Source organism: Panulirus ornatus, chromosome 9 (assembly GCF_036320965.1).
Source record: "Panulirus ornatus isolate Po-2019 chromosome 9, ASM3632096v1, whole genome shotgun sequence".
Classification (NCBI taxonomy): domain Eukaryota; kingdom Metazoa; phylum Arthropoda; class Malacostraca; order Decapoda; family Palinuridae; genus Panulirus; species Panulirus ornatus.
The window spans coordinates 14,371,469-14,395,265 of record NC_092232.1 but is presented as its reverse complement, the minus strand read 5'-3'; the positions used below and the strand labels follow the sequence as shown (position 1 = coordinate 14,395,265).

General features: G+C 44.3%; 1 long non-coding RNA gene across 1 annotated transcript in view; it reads right to left on the bottom strand.

Annotated features, from left to right (window-relative positions):
* Positions 1–21,829, bottom strand: part of LOC139750236 (uncharacterized) — a 562,931-nt gene extending 541,102 nt beyond the window's left edge. Inside the window, exon 1 of the long non-coding RNA XR_011713106.1 lies at positions 21,502–21,829. This is a non-coding gene — a long non-coding RNA (uncharacterized lncRNA). The remainder of the gene's footprint in view (positions 1–21,501) is intronic.
* Positions 21,830–23,797: the final 1,968 nt, after the last annotated feature.

Sequence of the window (23,797 nt, the reverse complement as noted above, 5' to 3'; positions counted from 1 at the left end):
ATGGGATGGAAGCAGGTCATGGAAGGGGAGAACGCGCTGGGAGACAGGGTGTTGGGGTGGGGAGTGTGGTGAGAGGGGAGGGTGTGTTGAGAGGAGAGAGTGCTGGAATGGGAGAGTGCGTATGTTGGGAGAGAAAGACAGAGGTCTACGTTTAGTCTCACCGTCATCACACACACACCACACCCACATACACACACACACACCTGCCACGACCGCCTTCACAGAGCAGGATGACCCAAACACTAATAAAAAAAAAATTCGTACATCAGGTGACGTTTGAGACAAGAATATTCAGATGGTACATAATGTCTTCATGAATCGTTGTACACTCACGGTGTTCCATGCCTGGGGGGGGGGAGGAGAGTCAGTACAGCGGAGGAGCGAAGGAAACGAGAGAGAGAGAGAGAGAGAGAGAGAGAGAGAGAGAGAGAGAGAGAGAGAGAGACGTAGAGAGAGAGAGAGAGAGAATGACAGAGTTGACGCTGAAAATGACGACACAAGCCTCAGCCAGGAGGGTGGGGATCTCAGGGCGCGGGGTGAGGTGAGGAGGTGAGGAGGGAGGTCCTGGCTGGCTGCTGCCGGTGATTTATTTGTTTGTTATTGGCCTGGGTTCACCTGAGGCCTCCTCCTCCTCCTCCTCCTCCTCCTCCGTTAACACCCAACCCTACCCTCATTCCCCCCTCTCCTCCCTAGCACTCCCCTCATACGACTTTCATTTCTTTCATAAATGAAGGAACGGTGACCCAACCCGAGTGAACATAGTCATCCACAACACGTCAACTAAAATGAAAAAAGAAAAGAAAAAAATTGAAATAAATGATGTTAAATTGTTCAGCACAACACAAAGATTTCTTTTCCGTGTGAGAGGCGCCACAAAGGGGACCGATCCGACATCACAGCACATTTCTTATTTCCCCCCTCAAGTCCCAGGCAACATACTGGGTTCCATCATGCTGTGGGCGACCTAACCTGCGACTCACTGACCATGGTTACAAATTGGTCAGCAGGCTGGGCCGGGCTGGCCTTGAGGTTCTGACAGGCAATCTAAATGTTTTTTTTTTTTTCTTTCTTTTTTTTTCAATCTTTCCCTGGCAGTACACTTTACATATCTTCGGCGAATGGAAATCTCTACGCATTTACGTCAGGAGAGAGAGAGAGAGAGAGAGAGAGAGAGAGAGAGAGAGAGAGAGAGAGAGAGAGAGAGAGAGAGAGAGAGAAACTTTGATACCCAAAGGGTGACACAGACTGACCGACTCTCACACACACACATACACACACACACACACACACCAGCCATGGCAGTTCTCTTAAATTGTGACGTGACCATAGACTGCCTTGCTCCCATCCACCTGTTTACACGTGACGGAGGAGGAACACACAAAAAAAAAACATTACCCTCCCTTAAATATCGAGGATGGAACGCCTCTTTTGAACTAGACCTCGCTATGTATATATGCCTAGTGGTAGGGTCATGATGGTGGATAGGTAAGGCAATGAACCAACGCTATACATAACACTTGGATGATACGACGAAAATCATGAAAGACTACGATGATATTAATGATACTAATGATAAGATTTCTGCTTATGAATCAACACTATAAAAACAGAATAGCAGACACCAGTTTCATTGTAGGCTTACATCGTGCAGTGAAGGATTAGAAATATATTCCTTATGGGCAAAACAGAACATATTTCTATCTATCCCTCAACAACAGTTATACGTCATAAACGTTCAGTATACTATTCTAGTTCATCTTTAATAATAGGATACTTTTCTAATAAAGGATGATGGTATACTTCCCAAGTAAACTTTGAGACACTTCAGAAGAATTATAGTATACTTCTCTGGTAAACTCGCCACACTTTACTGAAAGATGATGGTAGACCACCCCAGTAAACTCGACTCATTTCCCTCCAGGTCCGTTCCTCCTCCCTGTGGCAGAGGCCCAGAGTGCTACTACGTACACACCACCGTCGTCCGGCAAGTTCCATTCTTCGGGAGCAAGACAGAGGAACACGAACGATACGCATGTTGTCTCAGTGATAACTTTCAGGACAACTTTCTGAAACGAGGACGCCAGCCCTGGCTGACGAAGGCATTTCTCTACTGAAGGAGATTTTATGCCGAGCGCTGATTCAAGGCAAGGAAGGATTCCCTTACATCAGCAAAATTTCTTTTTGCTTTTCATGCACTTTCAGACAGGCACACATGCATTGCCTTTGAGCTCCCTCTAACTTTTTTCAGCGAGCGAGTCGTTTCTTCTCTCGCTACAAATTTTATCCTTGACACGTCTTATAGTCTTCTAGTAAAGATCTGAAAAATCAACTCTCTATAGTCAAACTAGAAACATGGGAAACTAGAAAACATTATGTTTTCCTCTTGTGAATGTGTGACTGTTAAAGAGTCATCAGAAGTCAGTCTGGCTTGGCTAGCCCATCACCCCGAGGTCCACCTTTCATTAGTGTGGTACAGAACGTGTCGGTATGATGGACGGGCCTCCATCGAGGTAGTAACGCTGACTGGGTGTGTGTGTGTGTGTGTGTGTGTGTGTGTTATAGCGAGTAAAACACCGTCAGTATCAAAATAATTCTCGACGCTAACGTTGAATAACCATAATTTTGAACTTGTTAAAAATTCCCTTTAATCATCTCTCAGGAGACCTTAGCATTTAATGAGTGATTTAACGATAATTGTAATATTCACATTGTCCGTAAAATGTTTTCCATCAGACGTTAGATTGTTGAAAAGGTCAATGACGAACGAGATTAACATAGGTGCTAGTATACGGCCTTGAGAACAACACTACGTCACACGAATAAGGACAAGCAGTAAAGCGTTCCATGTTTCCTCCAGCCGTACGCCCGGTAACGAACATCTGATCCACCTTACAATGGACTCGTGGTTTTACCATATCATTCCTCCCACTGGTGACCAACGGTACAATGTGTCTTCGGTAAGAACAAGTGCGTAGAAAGAGCTTAATGGAACACCAATATATTACAAAAAAGAAGCACATAGATCGTCACACAGCATTCTGACTACTAGTTACCTCAGAAACATTCTCCCTAAAGATGACATGCACGAGCATGTACCATATTGCCTCATAGTAAGTTATATACAGAGCTGATCTGGTACAAAATTTCACACAGCGATGTGCCAATGTTAACAATGTTAGCTAAATATCGTTAACAATGTTAAATATCGTTTTTTTTTCCTACCCTGAGCCGCGAACGATATGATGTGGATGACTGTAAGCGTCCTACAGTCAACACATGGCATGTGATACAGAAGCAAATCTCCAAGCAGAATATTGTATATATCTACACGTTACAGTATTTCATTCCAATGAAGGAAATTTCCCCATCAATCGTCCATGGTTGGATGATTTAAATTCATATTTTTCTCTTGCAAATAGTGATAGATAATGAAGTCCAACTTAATAAAGTTAGTAGAAACTAAAAAGCTTTTTTTTTTGTACTTCTCCATATGCAACTAATATATCTCCTTCAAAATCGAGTCTTTCATAGCTAGTACAAGGTAGAAATGATAAAAAAAAAAGGCCACTTGCACTTCACCTTACCCATCTTACCTTACACATGTGTGAAGCGCAGCCTGGACGCACCAGCACTAGCCCCATAAAATACCAAACCCATCCTGAGGTGCGTAAGTAAGTTTACAAAGGCCGACCCTGACGTGGGCAACAGTGCTCGTGATCAGGGGCTTTTTTTTTCAAAGAAAACTTGAACCTATCAGTACCAGCTCCGTGCGTCATGGATTGTGTGTGTGTGTGTGTGGGATGCTAGATGTGGGACACACTCGACCCTTGAAGATAAAAGGGATAACATTTGTTTTACCAAAGTTAATGATAAAAATAATCATATTAATCACCAGTAACAATATCAGCATCACCACCATCACAATCTCCCCCATCATCACCAAAACGACCGACCACCACCCCAACAACACGTCTCCCCCACCAGACCACCACCATCACCACCATCCACAACACGTCTCCCCCACCAGCCATGAATACATAATGCCTCCCCCTGATGCGTCACTCATCCTCGTTAAGGAAGGTCTTCCTATCAGCTAAGTCCCTGTCATCTCCACAACCCAGGTTATGCTCATCCCACATTAGATCTTCTCTTCATACCAGAAATAAAACAAAAAGACGCTACAGCCAAAACCCAGAACAAAGAGTCAAACATCGGAACTGTAAACGCAGTCCAAAGTTAATTAGTGGACCCCTCCATTGCGACAAAAAAACCCCGGGGAGGTAGTAGTGCACTGCAGTATAACAATACTGCTGTCAAGCCAGTAACCAACTCTGGGTTTTTTCTGTGAACGAATAAGAGCAAGTGATGTTGTTGTGAAAACCTTCCACCAAGCGTCGTACTTCTCAGGCGCCACTGAGCCAAAACTGATCTTCGTTACAGCGATTTAACATCACTACTTCATAAAATGGCGGTGAAAAACCATGTCCATGAACACAAAAAAAACATGATACACTACAGTAAACTGTGCAGGCTTGTCCTGGCTCGCCTGGCTCCCAGGGATCCTTTTTGGAACAAAAAATAAAAAAATAGATACGTGAGAATTTAAATAAATAATAATTGTTTGTGATGTCATCGGCTTGACGAAGCTGTAATTGAGTTTTCCTACCGAACCCTGTGTGTGTGTGTGTGTGTGTGTGTGTGTTAGTCAACCTATCATGGAGGTTACCTTCACGAGTCACCCATCACTATAACATGTTTAAGCTTCCACTACACACTGGGTGACAACCCAGCACTACCACAACAGAAACCCCACACTATATCTCCACCACACACCCTACCGCACACTGGAACCCTTTACCTACACCCACTACAATCATACAGACAAGTTATACCTAACCACACTCCACTACACTGGAACCCTTGTACCACACCCCCACCACAACAATGAAGACACAAGCTACACCCCACCACACCCAATACAACAATAAAGTCGCAAGCTACACCCCTCACCACACCCCACTGGAACCCTTCCCACAGACCCACCACCAGAACAAGAGACACAATGGAAACCTCTGTCGTAACGACTGGTAACACCACATAACGCTGGTTTGTGCTGTTATCCCAAGCAAATTGTATTGTGTACCCTATGCTCACGCTGTGAGCGGTAGCGCAATAGGATTATAGAGGTCAGGTAAGATCTCAGGCTCCAGCGGGTTACTGTTACATTAGGTTGTCACAGGTGATTCATTCTATAAGCTTCATTATATATATTACATAGTTTGAAGTGGTAAGTTTACCGAACCGATGTAAAAAGCGGATAAAAAAAAAAATTCAGGTCTTGTAAATAACAAATATGGTGTTGTGACAATTCTGGTAAGGTTTGTTTAGACGTATCCCTAAAAGACTTCTTTTTTCTTCACATTCTAAGCACAGAGCAAAACCGAGTTTTGACTTGTGTCTAAATCGTTGGCTACAAAACTTTTCGGTTCACATGATTACCATCTCCAGACAGGCCAAGCGCCAATGGTACCTATAGCCTAGCATGAATCTAACAATTACATTCTTGTAATCTTTTGATAATATTGCTTTCCACATTTCACTGTGATGGAATGTTTCTACTTGTGCGAACTCCTTGCGTCAAAGAGGTCTGTTAGTTCATTTGTAATGACAGTTTTAAGGTTTCTTATTAACAACCCAATATTGTTTTCAACATATTTACCAAGAGCAAATTTGGCCAAAAGCATCAACTTTATCATGCTCACGGAGGCTCATATGAGAGGGAATCCATAGCAATTGATTTGAATCCCATGACCGATATAATTTGAATATCTGTCTCTGGCTTCAGAGACCAACATGTTACACTCTGATCTAAGGGGGTTAAGGGCAAGTAGTGAAACTAGAAAAAAAAATTGATTCAAACTGTCAGTGACAGAGATATTTACCAGCTCAAAAGCGATGAGTATATTGGCGGACATATTCAGTTGGTAGGGTAGATGCCTAATTGTTTTTGTAACATTTTATGTAATTCATCACCAGTGGGCTGAATCACAAGAGGCACCACTGCCCACCCTCCCAGTGGCAGAAATGAGAGAGCCGTGAACGTGGATGGACTACGTAGTCTGTGTCATTTTCTGTATATGTTCAAAGACACTGGATTTTGGCGAAGTGTGTCAGTATTGGCAGAAATTAGTTTCTTGGATAAAAATAAGAAGAAAATGCTGCTGCTTTCTGATCTCAAACAAATTATGAACTCCACGTATTGTCATGTCATTGGATATTATTTAGATTCATTTACTTGTGCCATGGCATATATGGCAATCATTGTGAGGCAACACTATATGAATGTTTACACACAAGTTTCAAGTTGTATCATAAGACTGATTTTATTTGCTTTATCCTCAGTGCTGAGAACACTCATCTCTGAATGCATATCGATAAAAAGTAAAACCAGTGACAATCTCTCATTACCTTCATACGTTATGGAATACCCTGCCATGGCAATATCATAGTGTGGAACTAGTCTAGAAAGCGGCATTCATATATATATCTTTTTTTTTTTAACATGAACCTTGCATCCCTCTCAATGCAACAGTCACTTAACCGCTACTAATTTGGGAGAAAGACTTCAATAAAGGATACTGCGAGTCGGGTATTTTCACACCTCACATGGGAGTTTTTATGAAGTTAAAACCAAGAAAATTTGAAACATTTGAACGAGTTGGAGATATGTGGCAACTCCATGACAGTTGCCAGGCATACCATTTCATCACTAATCCCATGGACTACGAGATCCTCCTGTTGTTCTGAGTTCGGCGAATCTCAATGGAATTGTTACTTTCCGAACCTTTATATCAACTCTCAAACCAAGAATAAACAACAGATAAAGCTGGTTATTCAGGTACATGATTTTCTTTTCCTTCTATTTCTCGTTAGTTTTGTTGTTTTCATTATCATTTCGTACCGTGGAATTTACTTAGAAAGGAAAACAAGAGTACTAAAGAAATAAGAAAAGAAATAGAACAATGAGCCTAGTTCGTACGGAGGCTACCTATAAATGACATGAAATCCCTCTATGAGGCTGACACTACAGCATCATACATGCAGCATCGTACATTATGTGTTCGATTCGTCCTGACGTCATAACAGTACATACAGACGTACGCTGGATCCAATTGACAGACAGCGCGAGATGGGCACTTGTGACCAACTTCAGACAGAAGGTCGGCCCGTCTTCTATACAGGAAAAAGAAATACAGAGACGGACGAACAGTTGGAAAAGTACAAAAACAAATTGTCCTATTATTAAAACGCTTTCCATCCTCTAAAATCACCTGTTTACAAACCTAGCCTCCCCACATCTCGTTTTCTTTAACATTCAAAGATCTGACAGACCACACACTATAACCGATACATCACACAATTTACAACAAATGCCATAACTCCTTTCCTACCTTATCACGTACGAAACAAATAAATAAAAAACCCGAATGATTAAGAAAAAACAAAACACGTTTAAGTCTCTCCCTTCATCCGTAAAAAAGAATAAAAAAAACCCACGAATGGTCAAAAAAAACATGGCTAAACTACCTACCTACACCGAGTTTGTCCATGATACTTTTAATACAAGAGCAATGTGCTCCTCTGTGTGTGTGTGTGTGTACACACAAGCACAGTGGGAGATCTGCCGTCCTTGGACGCTGTGGCCGTGTATAATGTACGTGGTCACGGACCCACCTGCTGGCGATGGAGGGAACGATACAAGAGGCCAGGTGAGGTTCTCGTTGGTGGATGTGGTAATGGTGGTTGTTGGTAGTGGTTGATGTGTGTTGTATGGAGGGGTTTTTGGTGGTTGCTGGTGATGGTGTTGTATGGAGGTTATGGATATGGTGGTTATTGATGGTTGATGATGGTGGTTATGGTTGTTGATTGATGATAGTGTTGTATAGTGGTTGTGATGGTGGTGGTTGTGGGTAGATATGATGGTGTTGTATAGTGCTTATGATAGTGGTGGCTGGTAGTTAATGATGGTTGTAGTAGTGGTAGTGTAAGTGATGGTGGTTGTCATCTTAAGGCTGGAGCTATAGTGATAACGATGGTTGATCTAGTCAGGTACATTACTCGTAACTGGGGTGGTTACACACACACACACACACACACACACATGACAGTAATATTCATAATGATGGTAGACGTTGATGGCAGCAGCTGTGGTAGTGTGGTGGTAGTGTGGTAATGGCAGAGACGGGCGTGGTACGGAGCAGTGGTAGGTAGTTAATTGTGGTAGATAGGGTGGAGACGGTGTAGTTACGAGCAGCAGCAGGTAGTTAAGGCGGTAGAGGAGATGTGTGTTGTAGAGAGCAGTGGCAGATAAGTCAACTGTGGTGCTGATGGTGGAGACGATCGTGGTAGAGAGGGGTGGCAAGTCAGCTGTGGTGGTGGTGACGTACACAACGAGGAGGGGGACACAGAGGTGGCGGGGGAAGGGCCCGGCGGCGGACACCACGACTCTGTGCTCTGACCTCTGACCTTTCCAGCCGCATGACTGAAAAGAATAATATCAGGTGAACTGTAATCCAACAGCCAACCAAGCTGACCCCACCCTCCCAACCCCACACCACCCCGGGGGCAATATGTTGGAGGGAGGAGAGAGAGAGAGAGAGAGAGAGAGAGAGAGAGAGAGAGAGAGAGAGAGAGAGAGAGAGAGAGGACAGGACGGCACATCAGCCACACCTGACGCAACATTAAAACGGAAATCAAAATAAGACATGCGACACACGGGTACGGACACAGGCAATGAATATATATATATATATATATATATATATATATATATATATATATATATATAGTTGAGAGACGAGCAGAAAATCTCATTACCAGGTCGCCTGGCTGGCTGGCAGCCACGCTCGCTCACCAAGCATTAAGCCAAACCCTCGTATAATGCTAATGAAACACACACTGTGAACCACGACGGAATTCCCTCCGTCTGGCCTGCATCTTGCCGTGCAAACTCCCCAGCCACCATTATTACTCGGAACCATTTCCCCAGCCACCATTATTACTCGGAACCATTTCCCCAGCCACCATTATTACTCGGAACCATTTCAGGCTTCACTCTTACAGATTATTTGCGAGGGTCTGAGACGGTCGAGGAGGCGGAACTACACTGTATGGATAATCTGACCTTAAAAATCCCCCATCGAACTTCAGACCACAACGCCTGCCGCTGTGGAACACCTGTGTGTTCAACAGATTTGCACAGAATCTTGCAAACGTCGTCTGCAAACGTCATAGTCAGTTAGCAGATATTGACACTGTCATGGTCTATACAACGAACAATAAAGGACAAAGACTCGATCATTCTTGGGGGATTTTAATCCTTCAGAAATCAAGTGTCCGAATTATCCAGGTGCAGAGTGTGAATCGGCCAAGGGAGGTGTGATCAAATGATAAATTATAGGGTTAGGAGGAGTATGTGTGTGTGTACGAGAGAGATGAAGAGGTGTCTGTATAACCCTGCAAATTTTGGAGGGGATAATAGGAAAGGATCCCCAAAGGGTATACTTCAGAGGGGGAAGGAGAGGGTACAAAAAAAAACCAAAAGACCTACACAATGTTTTTTGAAAGGTTTTTTTTTTTTTTTTCCCTTGACATGTTCCCCACCCCAATTCCCCTTTGGGTGACTTAGAAAATTTCTCACTTTCGCCCTTTTTTGGGGGTGATTTTTTTCTTACCCTTTGAACCAATTTTAAAAAAACCCTAAAAACAATTCTCCGGGTTTCTCCACCCAACCCAACCACCCCAACCCCTAAAGGGCCCCCCCTTTAAAAGAAACCTTCCAAAGCGTTTAATATTCTCCCCCCCAAAATTTTCCTAAAATTGGGCCCGGCCAGGTACCCCAAAAAAAGGGGGGACCTCCAATTCGCCTTTCGGGCGGGTGTTTTCCCTCCGGGGGGCCCAAGACCTAACCAATGGGTTTGGGAAGGTAATTCCCCTTTATAAAACCCAAGCCTCAAAAGCGCCCTCCCAGGTGTTTTAAAAGGGCCCTTTTTCCTCCAAATTGCCCGCTTGTTTTTAACCCTGAAAAAGAACCTACACAATGTCGCCTTTCTGCAGGTGATTCTCCTACCCTGAACCCATGTTACCAAAAATGTCCCCTTCGCAGGGGGTTTTTCCTCCCCAAAAAACCCTTTTCCCTTTCACAATGTCCCCTTTCCGGGAGGGGGTTCTCCAAAACCTGTACTAGTTTAAACAAGAAAAATGCGTCTGCTCCCGGGAAAGGCAGAATACTAGATTACTGGGCATACGTCTGGCGCTGTGTTGAGGAAATTCCCCGCAAATTGCATCTAGGTCATGGTCAACTAGTTATGTATACGTGTCGTTGAACCCTTGATCGCGAAGGTAGGGTCCTTGAGTACGTCGCTACGACCCTTGAACACGACGGTACGACCCTTAATCACGAAGGTAGGGACCTTAAGCACGACGGCACTGCCCTTGAACACGACGGTACCGTCCGTCAGGACAACATAACGTTTCTTGAATATGGTGGCACGGTCCATCAACATGAAGGTACGGTTCGTGAGCACGACGCGTAACACACTGGCCTTCCACCTCATCCATAAACATCGGGTCAAAACCTCAAGCGTCGCAACGCCCATACATAAGGGTCGGTACTGGGGTGCTCGAGGCGTGCAGTCGTGCTCCTTGGATTAATCCACAACTTAAGACTTTTTCACTTCTTCCCTCAGCGTTGGAATGGATACATCCAGATGATGAAAGTTCCCTTACGTCTGAGACCTCAGTGGAGTCTTGTTGTCTGAAAGCACCATCTGTACTCTCCAGCTGCCTCAGCCTCCCAGCTTGTCAATGAGGGTTCCACTCTTTATTTCCTCTGACGGGGGCGAGTTCGAAGTCTCTTTTTAACTTCCTTTGAGGGGGTAAATTCGAAGACCCCCTTTTTCATTTCCTTTGACGGGTTAAGTTAGAAGTTCTTCCACCTCGTTAGACGGGGCGGGGTCGAAGTCACTTCTTTTTTTAATCCTTTTGATGGGGTTAGTTCGAGGACCCCTCTTTCAGTTCCATTGAGGGGATCGAGTTCGAAGACTCCCTCCTCCTTCTTCTTCGTTCGACGAGGTGAATGCTGAGTGACACTCTACTTCAGTGTCTTAATCATCTTTCGTTGGATCTATGCCACCGAACTTGACCCCGAACAAAACGTCCTGACCTCTTCTATTCTACCCAGCACAGAGTCTATCACGTGCTATGTGCATCTTGCTTCTTACTTTGAGCTAATGAGGGAGTTCAGGCGTGTCAAGTCACGTTTCTTGATTCTATGGAGTGACTGTAGTCCAGTTCGTCGTATGTGGGTTGGTTTTTGTCCCTGTTTATATGTGTCATAGGTCTGGGTTGGTGTTCGTACTTGTTAGAATATGTCATATGTCTGGGTTGGTTTCTGTACTGGTTAAGATACGTCATATGTGTGGACTGGTTGCTGTCCTTACTTATTAATATACATCTTATGTTCTGTTAACATTCGACATGTTCATATTTACACCTGTCATCCAAATCCTTAGTTATGACCCCATGACCTGACCCTCAAAGTGACCACCATCAGTATTACTATGACTAACAAATCTACAAGTATCACCTTTCACTCCTACTACTACTACTACTGCCATGATCCTGCTGGAGGCGCTGCTACGACTACTATATTTGTTGTTTCAGCTTCTACTAATAATCATCTTCCTCCAACCACTGTAACAGATGCAATTAAGAGCACTATCACGGTGGGAACTATCAGACACACACACACACACACACACACACACACACTGCTACAGTTACAACCACTTGTATCATCACTACTATACCCTAGTAACATTCTGGGTTGTAATATGTTACTGGTTGTCACCCAGAGCAGTAGGAGCAGAAGGTAAGCAAAAATGAGGAAACTACAAGCAATCGTTTTTGTCCCCCGTTACAAACTGTCACCAACTCCAGTTAGGACCAGAGGAACGGGACGCCCTGTCAGGACATGAGAAATGAGGTTAGGTTAGGTTAGGTTAGGTTAGGTTAGGTTAGGTTAGGTTGGATCCAGGAACAATTCGCCTCAGGTTATTGTGGGAGTAACAAGAGAGTTATAATAGTGTAGGATGGAGGAAAAACAACAACATTATGTAGGAATCTAAAATAGTTTAGATTCAGTTTAACCAACATCAATCTAGAATATACATACTTACACTCTATCACATACTCCCACAACTCCTGCTTCAGTAGTGCTACTCCTTCCTTTGCTCTGGGACCGGATATGAAATACAGTATAATCTAACTCGTGTAGTTTAGATTCACTGGAGTGGCATCGAACCCGTGTACTTCAAACCTGACTACGCCTCTCCAGACCTTCCGGATATTAAAGTCTCGTTCACTGAGCCTTATATTCTGAGGTTGTCTTTACCTGGTCGGCTTGAAGACCAGATCCACCCCGCGACCGATCGAGACCAACTTGGTCGACTAAATGATCGACCACGGGATCTTGGTCAAGGCTGAAGTTAGTGGAGGGAGGGACGACACACCTGGACCCCTGCCACGACTCACGGGGAACGACTGCTACCTGCAGAACGACCACTGCCAGTTAGACCACTCCCAGGTGGGACAGCTGGTAGTGGTCTCAGCATCACGACCCGTGGGGAACGACCACGGCCAAACGGATCCCCGGGTCGTTCTAATACGACCCGTACGTGTGTCGTGGAGGACGACCTCTCAATACCCAGCGCGTCAAGGCCACTTCATACGACTCTTCTCTCCCCTGCTCTCCCTTTACCTCTCACCCCCCCCCCCCTCCCCCTCTCTTGCCCACCTACGCCCCACAACATCCCCCACGCCACCCCCCCCCCCCCAATCTCCTTCCCATCTTTCACTGTCATTCAACTTTTCACTCCATACATCTCTAAACCCCCCCCCTCCCTTCCTCCCAAGGCCCTCATCTCCGTACCCTCCCCACCCCTCAACCCGTTCCCTCCCCTCCTCTCCCCTCGACTTCCCAGAGTGGCTTTGTCCAGGTCAGTGGAGCGAACAAAGGCCCGCGTCACCCGTGGCAGGCGACTGACCGCGCGCCACGGGGGAGGAGGAGGCGTGTGGCAGGTGAGGAACTCGTAAGTTGGCGGGAGATCTGCTGCAACCAAGTCTTCCATTAGGTGGAAGACATTCCATGAAGGGTACCATCCAACATTGTTCCACCCCCAGGGTACCATCCAACATTGTTCCACCCCCAGGGTACCATCCAACATTATTCTACTCCAAGGGTACCATCCAACATTGTTCCACCCCCAGGGGACCATCCAACATTATTCTACTCCAAGGGTACCATCCAACATTGTTCCACCCCCAGGGTACCATCCAACATTGTTCCGCCCCCAGGGTACCATCCAACATTGTTCCACCCCCAGGGTACCATCCAACATTATTCTACTCCAAGGGTACCATCCAACATTGTTCCACCCCCAGGGTACCATCCAACATTATTCTACTCCAAGGGTACCATCCAACATTGTTCCACCCCCAGGGTACCATCCAACATTGTTCCACCCCCAGGGTACCATCCAACATTGTTCCGCCCTCAGGGTACCATCCAACATTGTTCCACCCCCAGGGTACCATCCAACATTGTTCCACTCCAAGGGTACCATCCAACATTGTTCCACCCCAGGGTACCATCCAACATTGTTCCACTCCAAGGGTACCATCCAACATTGTTCCGCCCCCAGGGTACCATCCAACATTGTTCCGCGCTCAGGGTACCATCCAACATTGTTCCACCCCCAGGGTACCATCCAACATTGTTCCACCCCCAGGGTACCATCCAACATTATTCTACTCCAAGGGTACCATCCAACATTGTTCCACCCCCAGGGTACCATCCAACATTGTTCCACCCCCAGGGTACCATCCAACATTGTTCCACCCCCAGGGTACCATCCAACATTGTTCCACCCCCAGGGTACCATCCAACATTGTTCCACCCCCAGGGTACCATCCAACATTGTTCCACCCCCAGGGTACCATCCAACATTGTTCTACTCCCAGGGTACCATCCAACATTGTTCCACCCCCAGGGTACCATCCAACATTGTTCCACCCCCAGGGTACCATCCAACATTGTTCCACCCCCAGGGTACCATCCAACATTGTTCCACCCCCAGGGTACCATCCAACATTGTTCCACCCCCAGGGTACCATCCAACATTGTTCCACCCCCAGGGTACCATCCAACATTGTTCCACCCCCAGGGTACCATCCAACATTGTTCTACCCTCAGGGTACCATCCAACATTGTTCTACCCTCAGGGTACCATCCAACATTGTTCCACCCCCAGGGTACCATCCAACATTGTTCCACCCCCAGGGTACCATCCAACATTGTTCCACCCCCAGGGTACCATCCAACATTGTTCTACCCTCAGGGTACCATCCAACATTGTTCCACCCCCAGGGTACCATCCAACATTGTTCCACCCCCAGGGTACCATCCAACATTGTTCTACCCTCAGGGTACCATCCAACATTGTTCCACCCCCTAGGGTACCATCCAACATTGTTCCACCCCCAGGGTACCATCCAACATTGTTCCACCCCCAGGGTACCATCCAACATTGTTCTACCCTCAGGGTACCATCCAACATTGTTCCACCCCTAGGGTACCATCCAACATTGTTCCACCCCCAGGGTACCATCCAACATTGTTCCACCCCCAGGGTACCATCCAACATTGTTCCACCCCCAGGGTACCATCCAACATTGTTCCACCCCCAGGGTACCATCCAACATTGTTCCACCCCCAGGGTACCATCCAACATTGTTCTACCCTCAGGGTACCATCCAACATTGTTCTACCCTCAGGGTACCATCCAACATTGTTCCACCCCCAGGGTACCATCCAACATTGTTCCACCCCCAGGGTACCATCCAACATTGTTCCACCCCCAGGGTACCATCCAACATTGTTCCACCCCCAGGGTACCATCCAACATTGTTCCACCCCCAGGGTACCATCCGACACTAATTGACAAGCTTCCTCCTCCAATGTTTCCACAAAGTCAGAAGGTTAACAAATGAATTTGTTTTGAAGACTTCGGTGCTGAAGGCGAGCTGGGGTGATGGACGGTAGAGAGAGAGAGAGAGAGAGAGAGAGAGAGAGAGAGAGAGAGAGAGAGAGAGAGAGAGAGAGAGAGAGAGAGAGTGTAGTCTTACCTCCACACTTTACTGTCATACATACTGATGAATACTAATCGACTCGCTCATTAATATAATCAAAAACTCATCACATCACAAATTGTCTATACTCCCTGCTCCACTATCAGCAACTCAGATGATACAAAAACATAAAAAAAAAAAGAATCTTGAAAGATACTTATGAGAACTTTACACACGAATATGTCATGCTGAGAGAGAGAGAGAGAGAGAGAGAGAGAGAGAGAGAGAGAGAGAGAGAGAGAGAGAGAGAGAGAGACGAGGCTCAGAGAATTGAATGAGTAAAGATTAAGAGACTGAGAGAAGACGAAGAAATAGAGGGAGACCACCCGATAAAAGTGTTGAATCAGAAGAGAATAAACTGACAGCCTCATAGCCCACAATGTGGACGTCAAAAAAGAAAACGAAATTAATACTAAAGCTAAAAGAACTTTGCTACGACTAAAGTCTTGTTAGAAAACGAAAGTAATTCTGAAAGTGAAGGCAGTTCCTCACACATACGAGAGATAGGAGGAAGAGGAAGACCCTGGGAGCCTGGAGATGAGAGAGCCAATGAGAGGTAATAAACCCGTGAAATCGACCACAAAGCTGCACGTCTTCCTCCTCCTCCTCCCTCCCTCCAACTGCTCGATGCCGCCACAGTGATCTGCAACACCCTTCCTCCTCCTCCTCCTCCCTCCACAACCTAACTCCAAGATGATCCATGACAACTTGGGACTCGATCACACGCCAGATGGTCCCAAGATAATGATCCTACTTACTGATTGCCTTTTGAGTTTCTGTTTAATGGGTTTAGTGAACTGTTCGCCTCAAGGGAGAGGGAGTCATGCGGGAGCGTGTCTCTGATTACACGTCTATTTGGATTTTCCCAGGTTAACCTAGACGCTACGACCTTTCAGAATGACGGTACGACCTTTCAGAGCGACGGTACGACCCTTGACCCCGACGATATGAATCATGGGGGTATGACCGCCTGGTTTCTGACCCTTCGAGATCAGGTTCGTAATACCTAAGAGGTCGTAGTGTTGTTCTCAGGGTCTTACTGTCGTGCTCAAGGGTCGTACCGTCGTGCTCAAGGGTCGTACCGTCGTGCTTAAGGGTCGTACTGTCGTGCTCAAGGGTCATACCGTCGTGCTCAAGGGTCATACCGTCGTGCTCAAAGGTCGCACCGTCGTACTCAAGGTGTTGTTTAACTGATATGTTTTAATATACAGGTAATACTGAATATAATCTCTCTACTGAAACTAAACGAGACAATATCGCTCAGCCGCAGGAGGTTGCCCCTACAGGGATGACCCCGGGGTCAAGATAACGTCTTCCTCACCAGCCAAGGCTAAGGAGCCCCTCCCTCACCTCGCGGCACGGCGCCAGGTAAGATGAAAGGAGGAGCTGGGGGAAAAAAAGGATGATAATGGACGAGCGGAAGGAAGCGGCTGGGGAAGAGGGTTAATGGAGACAGGAGAAGTGAGGGAGAGGTGGAAAAAGCAAGACAGAAGAATAAGGGACAAAGAGAGAAATGAATATAGATCACCAGCTGATGATTATAAGAGAGGAGACGAGAGAAAGATCCCGAGGTGATGGTAGCAAAGGAGGATTCCATAGTAAAGACAGATAACAACAGGATCTGATGGTCTATGACGAGGTCCACCCGCTGGAGGACAGCACACCAGCAACACCCTAAAGTTAAAATCTATATAGACGGAAAGAGGGAGGGAAAATGGTAGTGAAGGAGCAACATATTGTGTAAAGAGATTATATTGGGTAAGAAAGGGAAGAGTGATAGCCTGGAGGTAGGATAAGTCTGAGCAGGGGTTTAGAGCAAGACAAAAGATCGCATGAGAGAAGAGAACCAGGGATTTGTATCTGGGGGACAAAGAGTGGACACTGAAGTCTGTGAATGAGACACGCGGTTGATTTCACAGTGACAATGAGAGGGAAGATGAGATGATATACATGACTAGAACAGAGAAGGTTCGAGTCCAGTTTCGTGTGATACCTGCCGCTTCGAATGATTGCATCAAAATTCAGAATCACGTTACTTAAATTTCCCATAAGTCTATTTCTCCCTTATGTTCACAACATTTTACAATTACGACAATACCAAGAAATACTACTATACAGCCCAGAGAAAACGACTGGTGGCACCTGAGTAATACAGTATCACGTACACTTGTTGACGAGGTAGCACTACTACGTGGGGAGGAGGGAAGGTGGTATTGTCTCAATAAATGTGGGAGATTTTTACGTGGCTGGTTAGTGTTCTCACAGGTATGGTGGTGAAGGCGTTCTGTCTCACTGACGGAGACACCACGCGTCTATGTAACTGTTGTTAGTCTAGTCACCCGCACCTTCCTCTTGACCTCCTGCTACCTCACCTTGCTCTTGTCGTCTCCCAATCACTCGCATTCCCTCTCTGTCCACAGCGCCCATATACCTCTTCTTTTCTCTTTCACGAGCAGTTTCAGCAGCTACCTCACCCCACCACTCACACCCCCTACATCTACTTTCCACACATCACAAACCTCAACTGCATATGTAAGTAAAGCTTTCCTTTATAATCACTCCACTCTACACCCACTCCCGTAGTTTCGTTATTATCAATTACTATTATTAGTTATAATTATTACTATTATTACTATCATCATTATCATTATTATTGTCATCATTGTTATTATCATCACTATCATCATTATCATTAATATATAATCCAAAAACTCCCTTGCGAAAGGGGTTCTGGGGGTATAATAACCCCAGGACCCCTTATCCAGGGGTTCCTGCACCCTCAAGCCATGTTCTCAACACCACACGAGAAATCTTGAATACCTTCAAGTGTTGAGATGCGTCGGATCGCCTGCTGAGGATTCACGTTTCCCCCTCCTCCCCCCTTCACGTTTTCCTAGGCTAGGTCAGGTTAGGATTATTGAAAGTCAGGTTAAGTTAGATTAGGCTACGTAACCTTACACCCTCTCCCCACCCATCTAACCTAACTACTTACCCAAGCCTTGAAAAACGTGTGTGTGTGTGTGTGTGTGTGTGTGTGTGTTGGGTGGGGGTGGAATCTTCAGCCACGCAGATAATCATAACTAAAGACATTCTCACATTGAACACGGTCAATGTGAATGTAACTATGCATGTTGTTCGATCTATTGGTTAACAAGTGCTGATTATATATGTATATATATAGTGTACATGGACGCGCACTTTCACAGAACACGTAATACCTATCAACGGGTGTAAGGATTCGAACCCCGTACCATTGGCGTGATGGGTGGGTACGCTGACCACTGCTGACTACCGGTTAACGTGAGCCTGACGGGATCCGATTGCTTTAGACCCCATTGCTCCTGGACGTGAGACGAAGGGAATTCGATAATTTGCAATCGAATGGTCGTTTCCTTCATTATGGGCGGCAGAGCCAATCGGTCAGCGTACCCGGCCATCCCACAAATGGTGCGAGGTTCGAATCCCTACTGTTGGATGGCATTATGTGATATCTACATATGTGTGTGTATATATGTTAGTTTTAGGCATGAAATAATGAGATGATCTATGGATTTCATAACACTCATTAAACACTTAAGTATAATCTTATCGTCTTAATTGTCCTTAACGTGAACTTATATATATTACGTATTTACAAAATGTAATAACGAAAAGAGAAATCGGTACAATATTTACCCTTAATCCATATAAAGGTACACATTGGGGACACAGCGATATCATACATCAGTATTATGATCAAAACTACAATATCATACATCAGTATTATGATCAAAACTACAATATCATACATCAATATTATGATCTAAACTACAATATCATACATCAATATTATGATCAAAACTACAATATCATACATCAATATTATGATCAAAACTACAATATCATACATCAATATTATGATCAAAACCATGATAAACAAACACAGCTGAAGGTTCTATACTCTCGCTGCACAACCCCCCCACAACACAAAACAACGGGGAATGTAGGAAAAATAAATTATGAACAACACTAAACAGGATTCTACGAATTCAGATAAGAACATGAACGTAATATATGACTATCTTATATCACATGTAGATCATATATCATTCAAAAGCCAGTGACAAGGCCATTTGAAAGGTGGAATAACCCGCTGTCATGAAAGAATTAAAATAGGTAAAAACACAAACGAATATATATATGTATATATATATATATATATATATATATATATATATATATATATATATATATATATATATATAACAAATGCCACCAAAAGCCTGAAAATATATATTTCTTACAGTGCTTGTTCTAGAACCGCTCAGCTGATAAGCGTTAATATAGGATCTTTTTCAAAGCCCACTTTGTTTAATCTCTCTCTGGCAGAGTTTACCAATCTCTTCTGCAGCACTGGTTTTGAAGGCACGCACAGTTGTTTGGATCAGCAGAGGAGCCAGTACCGGTCTGGCATACCTGGAACCTCATAAGAGGACAGAATATTAAATGTTTCAGTAACACGTACGAAAATTAGCTTTCATACAGATGAGGTACGACAGCGAGCTGGTGGGTAGGCGGCATGTAATAAGCAGAGAGAGAGAACAAAACGGTGTGAGAAATGGACAAAAACCTCCTGCGTTCGTATGTCGTCAACTCCCAGTCATAAGGTGAGGGAGGAAGATACTCATTGTCTGAAAGGGATAACGAGCGAGTTAACAAGGTTACTCAGGCAGGGAAGCCGACGTATCCGACGGAAGTGACGTCAAGTCACTCACTTTCTCGATGCGTCTGGCAACTCGCGGGCGGGGAAACTCACGAATCACTATTGACCACCGAGAGAACATTAATTAGGTCACCTTGGCTGGCCGCCGCCAGTGCATTTCAGTAATCTGAAATTAACCGCGTACCTGATAACATCAATGCCAAGTCCTCCTGCCCCATTTACTACTACACTTACCACATATTTGTAGACAAACATTTCAGAATACTGATAAAGGATATCAAAGCCTATTTTTTTTTTTGTCCCTTTTGTCCATAATATCTTTATTACCAGCTGGCTTTTACATACGAATCGCTTTCCGAAGTGCGTTTGTAATGTTAAAGCTAAACAGATGTGGGGAAAGTGCTTTGAAGCACGGAGGACTCTGGTAGCTAAATCAACAGATAAACTTGTAAACCAACCCTAATCAAACCCCTTTTATCCAACCCTTGGCTAACGTAACCCATGACTGAATATCAGGCCAGACGTGGTAACATACATCCCCGAACTTATGAATGTCATGCATTCATAGATATTCAGTCAAGTTATGTATGTTCTTATCTGCTAAGTCAAATCTCAACGGGATCATTCCATTATAATTCTTCATGAACCCTATTTAAATAAGGTTTATACTACGGTTATAGATTACTTTGAACTAATTTAAACACTTTCCTGACGAAGAATATATTTATATATGGCTTGAGCACCACTTGGTAGGAGCAAATACTCTTTCAATGGGATCGCGTACCCTCTAAACCAACTGTGGTCATGTCAATAGGCTTCGTTTTACGCGTCCTGTTAGCTACATTTCCCTTCAGTGCAGATCATCGGCTCAAACGATCAACACTAGGCATTCTCCTTAACCAAGCAAAGCTAAACTAGGCTTTTACTTCCCCCAAAATACCTATGATAAACTTACTTAACTTCACGTAGTAGCCGTCAACTATCATTTCTCGATGTATGATAATCGACATCTATGATTTCAAAGTCGTGACATCAGCCCAAATTGTAACACAACGCCTGGGGCCACCCTTGCCTGCCCACAGTCATGATGGCATGGAGCCCCAGCCACCTACCACGTTACTTCTGGTATATTCATGTAAGCCTAGACTGCTGGGTGAGGTTGCTATCACCTAAAGTTATATGATAATGAACGTACGTAAATACAACAGTAAATAATGTCACTAGCGTATTATAAGTAGTATCTGTAAAAATAAGGTACGTATATATATCTCATACCATTCGCCATTTCCCGCGATAGCGAGGTAGCGTTAAGAACAGAGGACTGGGCCTTTGAGGGAATATCCTCACCTGGCCCCCTTCTCTGTTCCTTCTTTTGGGTAAAAAAAAAAAAAAAAAAAACGAGAGGGGAGGATTTCCAGCCCCCCGCTCCCTTCCCTTTTAGTCGCCTTCTACGACACGCAGGGATTACGTGGGAAGTATTCTTTCTCCCCTATCCCTAGGGATATATATATATATATATACCCGTGACTAACTACATGAACTCTACTCACTTTAAACTTCCAGACTGTATCTGCTGTACACAAGTATTCTTCTCTTCTGGTGACGTCCGTGTTAACGCCCCACCAGTATTTCTTCCTAGTCTCGATAGCTGAAAGTCCTTCAGTTCAGATTCCAGGAGTCAAACATTAGAATACCGATATGTCAGTGAAGGACTCTTCACGGTATGAATTAGGATCACACCATGATTCGTTTTTGTCTAAGTTTGTAGACGAGTGTACAGCGTAGCGTATTTCACGAAGACCGTCTGCTCCTTCGTCTGTCTAGCTACAACACAAGAGTTACATGACACACACACACACAACAACAACACATCCGCTCGGGAGCCGACAACACTGAAGTGTCGCTTCGTCTCTCTTCTTAACGACACGACTCGCAAATGCTTCGAAAATCTATGAACCCAAACCTATTCGAAGCTTTGAAGAAGTAGGAGAGAGAGAAAAAAAAGGAGACATTCGAAGCTTTGAAATGTCTGAACGTCGACTACTTTGAAGCACCTTCCTCTTCGAGACGAGCCTCCACACACCGCAGGAAAATTGATCTTAGTCATAAGAAAAAAACAATTTAGTTCCTTGTGTTCATGTGCCATTGTCAGTAAATTTGTTCTTTCAGATGTATTTTCTATATTGCAGGATTTGATAAAGTTAAGTGCAAGAACGGAGACGAATTTCTGTATTCATCAAAAAAATATGCCCAGTGCATTTCATATCTGAATGAAACATGTGATGAACCATATGATTCACAACAAAGACTATACGATCAGAAAACTGGTCAAGATATAAGGAACTCCACTAAACTCGTACATTAAAGGAAGAGATTCATAAATGCTTATGCCTGAGTATCTTGGCTCGAGGACAGCGCACCACTCCATTAAACACCTCCCTTGTATCATTATTCAGCTGAGCGATAAGAGGATTACTGTACGCGCCGGTTAATAGTTTGTTCCACGTCAAGTTCCTAAATCCGGACACTGCCAGCACTATTTTCTCAAATATAACAACAGGAAGCTAAGGCTAGGAGCTAGTATGTAAGGAATTTTTTTTCCAGAAACAGTTCACGAAAAACTAACTCTGATGAACTGGTCCTCCGTTGGGTTCAGCTGGAGCGAATCTGGATCGAGACGGTTGAGGAACAGGGTAAACTAGTCCATACCTAGTTAAACATAGGCTAGTTTGGGCTTGAGAATTCTACATAAGTATTCTAGTTCGTGTAGCATAAGGTATACACTGAAGCCCTTCCTGTTCCTCCTCCTTCGTGTGGGTGTTCACGGGGTCTATGTGTTTCTTGTGTGAGGAAAAAAAAAGAAAAACTACATGATTGTCTAAAGTAATTTAATAGCCTTTAAACCGGAGTTATGTTCCATTCGAACTTTAAATTTTCTCTTTCGTTCAGACTGCATGAATAATCTAGGGGATAATCTAGAATATGGTTAAATAGAAAGTCTGTATTTAGAGGTTATCGTTAAGAATGCGGAAATATGGCAACATTAATCTGGAAATTCTTGGCAACTAGCCATTTCGAAAAATAAAAAGGTTTCGCTCTGATTCACGTAAATTTTCGAGACGTATGATAAAAATTACGGAGTCATTCTTGCTTCCTTTTTTCAGTTATTGAATTATATTCATTCTTTAGTTTATTTCTTGATCATAAAAGAAAAATCTGCACACCCGTACTGGCGTAGTCTGTTTTTGGAGGGTTCCACTGGAGCAACAGACGAAAAACATAAAAGACCATTCAGTAACAGTACACTAACACATAAACAGACTCAGCAATTCTTATCATGCATGCTATCACTGATGCCACAAAGTCTATCAAGCACCAGAGAGTTAAGTAGGATTTAATAATGAAACAGTTACGTTAGCATGAACCCACATTTTCTACATGGCTGGTGACGTCTGGCAAGTAGCGGACACCAGTTTGTAGAAGGTTCACACCTGCCACCATGTACATTGGTGGGCAACAACTAAAGGAATATGCGAAAACAAACGCACGTCGGCTGATATGAACGTTACTTTAAACTAACCTTGGACTGACGTATGACCAGCAACACTTTACGGAAAGGAATGGAGTAACATTGTCGTTATTCTAGCCCTCGCTCCTGTTGGACGTATATCTTTAAAACCAGACGGTAAACTATACGTTTATATGAGAGCTAAATCACGAATTGCGCACAACCATCACATACGGTCTAATACCTCAGGTCTTGATCTGGCAGTAAGCAATCAGTACAACAGGGAAAAAAGCCTAATGACATCACACACACACACACACACACATACACTCGTTGTG